We start from the raw sequence: 6840 nt of genomic DNA, 5'->3' as shown, positions 1-6840 counted from the left end.
TTCTCATGCTCTCTCTCTTTCTCTCAAGATAAATAAACAAATCTTTAAAAAAAAAAAAAAAGGTAATATGTGCTAATTGGAAAAAAAAGTGAACAACACATAGACAAGTAGACAAGTATGTAATGTAAAGTTACCTAGATCACGCCTTACCCTTTGCTTCCATCCTATCCCACAGATATACTGTCTTTTAACATGTGGGATATGTAGTTCCAGTATATTCTTATATCCAGCTTATAAAAACAGAAGAGCATACATACTACTCTATAAACTGCATATTAGAGAAATTAAGATAGTATACATTATTCTACAACTTGCATTCTTCACTTTACATGGTACCATGGACAGCTTTTTGTGGCATATCGGTCTACTTTATCTTATTCAAAGGTCATATAGTGTTCTATCACGTGAACGTGTCGTAACTTATTTAACCAATCTTTTCATAATGAATATTGCTATTAAAACCAAGGCTACAACTGACACCATTGTATGTAAAAGTTCATTTAGGGTAAAGTCCAAAAAGTATAATAACTGAATCAAAGTGTTGAACTATTTTATATTTTGATACATGTCCCTAGATCATACTATAGAAAACTTGTCACAGCGTACATTCCCATCAATGATACATGGTAAAGTTCACTTCTTAACACTTAACCATCGTTTGTCTAGTATATTTGTCTGTGGAATCTATTAATTTGTCTGTGAACTCTAGACTCTAGGTACCAGAGCTTATACAGTCCCATCCTCACTGGTAATGGGAGATGAGTCCAACAAATTAGAGTGACCCAGATTTCAACATTTTCATGCAGACTGGATCCTATCTGAGGTAGACAGATGGAGGCAGAAATGTACTATTTAGATACACAGCATTAGCCAGCAATGGCAAGTACAGGACACAGGCACTTCAAGCCCACATGTTCTGGCCTTTGGCAGACAAAGATGATTCCAATGATCTGAGGCCCCACCTCTGAGTCCTTCGCAACCCAACCACTACAAACTCATTGAGTACACAGATCAGGTATAATATATTTGCCACCCCTGAACTGAACTATTGTTTTTTCCAGAAAAATGGAGTTCAGAAGATACAGACTTCTCACCAGATGTATTTTAGGGGACAAGGGAGGTGAGGTGGCATATGATTAGTGCCTTTAAATCCATTTTTTAAAAGTGTTTCCTAATGTTCAATAGTATCGAAGATGTGAACAGGTGGAAGCCTAAAGCCCTATTGTGATTTGTGGGTACCCCTAGTGGCAAATGACAATTAATTGTTTATTCAAAAAGATTCTGGTCAGAATCTTGTTGATGTTGGAGACAAAAGCTACCAGATAGCAAATACATTCATTTGATTTCTCAAAACAATTAGAAATTCTGTATTTTTTGTCTAGTATATTTTCAGTAGTATATTTCTTTAAATAATTATAACATAGTCTGCTGTCCCAATTTCAAATGTCCTTAGGATTATAAGGGCACCTTGGTGGCCCAGTCAGTTAAGTTTCTGCCTTTAGCTCAGGTCATCATCTCGGGATCTCTGGGATCAAGCCCTGCATCAGGCTCCCTGCTAAGTGGGGAATTGGCTTCTCCTTCTCCGACTGCCTCTTCCGCCAGCTTGTGAGCGTTCTTTCTCTCAAATAAATAAATAAAATCTTCAAAAAAATAAAATTTTTTTTAAAATGTCCTTGGCATCATATTAGTAAGGACAATCACTGCTAGTTGCTGTAACAAACACACACACACACACACACACACACACACACACACCAAAAAAACCCCAAAACAAAAAAACCAAAAAAACCCCAAACCTCAGTGGATTAACACAATAAAATTTATTGCTTGCTCCCCAAAAGTCAGAGAGTTTTATTGGGTGCCTCTTTCCAGTGGTGACTACAGGACCCAAGCTCTGTGTATCATGTCATTTCAACCCAAGACCTCCATTGTTACTTTCAAAGGAGAAGAGAAATTGTGAAAGATCACAGAGATGGTTTGCCAGGCAGTTCCAGAAGTGTTTTATCTCACTTCCATCTACCCCTGAATGGCCAGGACATAATCACATGGCCCAAACTAAAGGAAGCTTGGAAATGGCGTCTCCCTGCCCAGAAACAGGAAATGGGATTGAACAGCATCCAGGCAGGCAGTGTCTGCCACAGGTACACAACCAGGCTCAGGAATTTTAGTAGTCTTTGTAAATCTAGCAGCAATACATACTTCTTAAAAATTTGAAGGGAAGACTGCTTTGGTGTCTTTCACTGGGTTCTTTATGCCATACTATTCTTCATTCTTGGTGATGAAATTGTATTATGTGTGTGACTAAATTCATAGATTCTTAGACCCGAAAACTAGAAGTGATCTCAAGAAACTTAGTTGAATTCACCTCTTCAGGCAGGTAATAGTCTCTCCAAACCCTCTCAACCTTTTTTAATCACCAAGAATACCTTGAATTACTGTTCTCCAAAGAGAACATGTTTAGAAATAATGTTTAGAAATAATTTGTCTACTAAACCACATTTATGGAGCAACAGCATTCATTTTTACTATGTGTTACTAATCAGAAATGGGTAAAACTACAAATCAGAAGTTCCAAACAGAATGTGGATACTAGTCTTACACTGAATCGGCGAAAAAAGCCCACCAGATACAAAGAAACCTGGACTTCCGGGGAGCCTTTGTGTTATCTCAGTGTTCTGGATGAAACTGTGTCCTCTGCCAAATTCCTATGTTGAAGCTCTAACACTTAATGTTACTATATTTAGAAATAGGGCCTTTAAGCAGGTCATTTAGGTTAAGGGAGGTCCATTAAGGTATGCCCTAATCCCGTAGGACTGGCATTCTTATAGGAGGAAGTTCTCTCTGCCTCCACACTCTTCAAAAAAGTCCCTGTGATAACACAGCAAGAAGGTGCTGTCTGCAAGGCAGGAAGAAAGGTTTCCCCAGAAACCAACCCTACTGGCACCTTGAGCTTGGCCTTCTAGCCTCCAGCACTGTAAGAAAATAAATTTCGATTGTTTAAACTACTCAGTGTGTGGTATTTTGTTATGGCAGCCTGAACAGAGTAGTACACTCAATTAAAAATTTTGTACATCTTTCAAATGTGAAAATAGATCTCAAATGTTTACTCTGCCATAGTCACTTTTAGTTAGGAACATCTGTATTATCATCCTGTGTTTGGGGGTTTTGGTTTGTTTTTTGTTTTTTTGTTTTTGGGGTTTTTTAAAATTTTTTTGTTTGTTTATATTGTTTTGTTTTGTTTTTTCAAAGATTTTATATATTTATCTGAGAGAAAGAGAGAGTAAACATGAGCAGGGTGTAGGGCAGAGGGAGAAGCAGGCAGGCTCCCCACCGAGCAGGGAGTTCAATGTGGGACTCGATCCTGTGACTCTGGAATCATGACCTGAGCCAAAGGCAGATGCTACATGATTGTTCTGTTGTAAAGAAATTTACTTCAGAAGCAGTAATGTCATCTTCAATCTCCTTTTTGCTAGATGCGACTCTGTATATCCAGAGCTGTTAACCAGAAAGACCTAGCTGCCAGAAGAATGAGCTCCATAGACGTGTGATCCTATAAGATTTGGTATTTGTGGGTTGGCTGGTTCTTGAATAGAATGTCCCGTCTTCTGGTGATGCAAGTTTGATCTGTACCACCCTCTCAGGCCATCTTCGTATATACGTACACATGTATGCTAAAGGATGTTGAAAGTGTCAACCCAACCACTTATGTTTAGATCAGTACTTATGTTTAGATCTTTTATCCTACAGGGAAGGATAAAAGAATCCTGACAATTCAATAAACATTTCAATCTGCCGTGGACAAATCATTTCCCCATTCCTCTTCAAGGCAAGAATCGGGACATACAGGTGAAGGAAAAGTTATGAGGCACAATGCCAGCTTTTTTTTTTTTTTTTTTTTTAAAAAAAAGCTCAAAAGCATGTTTTGCCATGAAGGTACTAGTCGAGGGCACTTGCCGGTGGTCCCATCTCCCTCCCACTCTGCACGGGACTCTCGTTATGTGGACCTGGTGAGTCTGCTTCTCTGTGACCAACAGAGCCTTAAAGAACATGAAGACTGTTGGAAAGCAGGATTTAGCATCCCCATTTTAATAATAAATACAAACACACACTTACCCAGTACGGTTTACGCCTGCCTGTAACAAAAACAGCTGAACAGATTGTGATGAAATTCAGAGACTGACAGTCTGACAAAAAAATCCCTTTTTGTCTAAAATCTGGCTTCCATAGGTTTTTGCAAATCTAAATATTTGATTTTGCACTGGAAAAGGAGCCAGTCTTATGTACAATTTATAAAATAAATGTGTAGATACATGTTTAAAAATCTCCAAATTTTGTCAACACATACTGTCCAACTTCAAAGACTTTTCTCCCCTATTTTTTTTTTTTTTTCCCTGTGACTTGGGTGTATTTTCCTCGTGCCTTTTAAGGCTTTAACTATATTTATCTAATAAGAACCCTTTTGCAAACCAGTGTTTCAATAGTGATTTAACAGTAGTTTCAGTGTCAAATTGCCCTTCCCCAGCAGGGAGTTTTAAGCCTTGCTGTATTGTACTTCCAAGACTCTCAGGAGCTGGAGTTGGGAGATAGAATATTTTCTTTGAAGTTTGCCTTTCGCTACACACTGGGATGCAAACAAGCTTCAGTTACTCAGCAGTCAAACCGTTCCACCACACAGCGACCAGGGCGAAATATTGTACCAAATTTTCTAATTATGTCTTTGCGATACTTGCTCCATGAGGTTAGGTAAAAACAGACCAGAATCAATATAAAAGTCCTTATCTAAACAGGACATGTAGACCTTGAGACATTCTGTTTATCACTTCAAAAGTCCTTTGGCAAGTCATAATTGCAATAAAAATAACTTAATGAAAAACTTAAGGATAGTTCTGATCGATTAACATACACTAAAGGTACTCATTACACCAGAGATTTATATGACTGGATTATATATGCATGTGACGTTCCGGATTCAGGCAGATATGTTTTATCCCCGTGCGTGTGATGGTACTGCTTTTATGGCTTATGAATTGCAGCAATTCAGCTGCCTTGATGCTACTATTCCTATAAGGGGTTTCTTCATCATTTTAGATCCTAAAAATGAGAGCTTCTCCTTTTATAAGATTTCGAAAGTTTATGCCTGATTCTTTTCTTTCTTATTAATGCTATAGAGAGAGAGAAACAACAACAACAATAAACTGCCAAGGAGGCATCTTACCCACTAGAGAGAAGTAAAGTGCGGAAAAGCATTCAATGACTCAATAAAAAGTATCACTAACTATTCCCCACAGGAATTGCAAGCAAATCAGAAGGGCCCAGAGAGTCAGGCATGCCCACGGAGGCCTCCTGCAGTTCTGAAGAGCTGAGGAGCTGAGGGAAATATTTTTTGTTTCATTACACAAATGTAACCATTTCAATATTGTCCTAAAATTTAAGTAAGGATTTTGATGTATTTTAAGTTACGCATTTACAGCAACATCTAGAGCCATCCGTATTGTAGAAAAGGGAAGACAGGGATTTCAGGAAGTTGTTTGGGGTCTTCTAGTGGAATCACTAGTGGTGTAGTAGAGAAGGGAGAGAGACTTCGACTCATGACAAAGTTGACACTCGCAGGATGTCCTTGACAGCAGCTTTAGCTAATAAGGAGAGTCAGCTCTGCTACAGGCACCAGATTGCATCCTTGCCTTCCTTGTGCTGGGAATTTCTAACAGAGCATGGAAAAGAGGGTAAAGAAACATATACACTAATAAAGCAACTTGTAGACATCTTGCATCCTGGAACTTGGAGTAATTTTCTTTTTCTTCTGCATACTTCTATTATTCTAACATTATACCATTCATACCTGCTCATTATATATAAAATAAATAATATATAATATTTATTAATATATATAATTTATATTTATTAATAAATATATAAAATATTATATAAATATAATATAAATAATATATATTATATAATATAAATAAATAATATAATATAAATATTATATAAGTAATATATTTATTAATATATATTATTTATATTATATATAATGAGCAGGTATGAATGATGTCATCCAAAAAAGTATACCAGAAGCAACTAAAATGTCCTCCAGTAAGTGAATGGATAAATTGTGATATATGCAGACGATGGAATATTATTCAGCACTGAAAATAAGCAAATGATCAAGCCATGAAAAGACACAATGGAAATTTTAGTGCATATTACTAAGACAGTAAAAAATCAGTGATTGCCAGAGATGAAGAGAGAGGGGGAATGAATAGCAGAGCACAGAGGATGTTTAGAACAATAAAATTATATGAAACTACATATGTATGATACCTTGTGATACCATATGATACTACAATCATGGATACATGCCATTATACATTTGTCCAAACTCATAGAACATATACCACCAAGAGTGAACCCTAAGGTAAACTATGGACTTTGGGGGATTATGATGTGTCAGGGTCGGTTCATCAGTGGTAACAAACATACTACTTTGATATACATCTGCAATGTTGATCACGGTTGCGGGGGGCAAAGCTGTCTGTGTCGAGGGGGAAGGAGTATATGGGAACTCCCTATACTTTCCTTTCAATTTTGCTAAGAACCTAGAACTACTCTTAAAAAAAAAAAAAAAAAAAGGCCTTTAAATATGAAAAAAAAAAAACAATTAAAAGTCAGAATAAGAATGGCGAAATATCAGGTGCTTTAGAGAAATTAGTAAGTATTGTCATGTCCTATCTCCTGTATCCAGTAACTAAACACACACCAAGTTGTTATCCTCTGCAATACTGTCAAAAGAAACGGTCAACTAAATGTGGTTAAATAACTCAAGAGGGTGAAAAAGGTAAA

The 6840-nt window shown here is 37.0% G+C and overlaps 1 protein-coding gene across 1 annotated transcript in view; it reads right to left on the bottom strand.

Moving 5' to 3' along the window:
* Positions 1–26: 26 nt before the first annotated feature.
* GTDC1 (glycosyltransferase like domain containing 1) overlaps positions 27–6840 on the bottom strand; it is a 443212-nt gene continuing 436398 nt past the window's right edge. Inside the window, exon 16 of the mRNA XM_032356202.1 lies at positions 27–42. The gene's annotated coding sequence lies outside the window, so the exon portion shown is untranslated. The remainder of the gene's footprint in view (positions 43–6840) is intronic.

The sequence above is a fragment of the Mustela erminea genome, chromosome 8 (assembly GCF_009829155.1).
Source record: "Mustela erminea isolate mMusErm1 chromosome 8, mMusErm1.Pri, whole genome shotgun sequence".
In the NCBI taxonomy this organism is placed as follows: Eukaryota; Metazoa; Chordata; class Mammalia; order Carnivora; family Mustelidae; genus Mustela; species Mustela erminea.
This window is presented reverse-complemented; position numbering and strand designations above follow the sequence as displayed.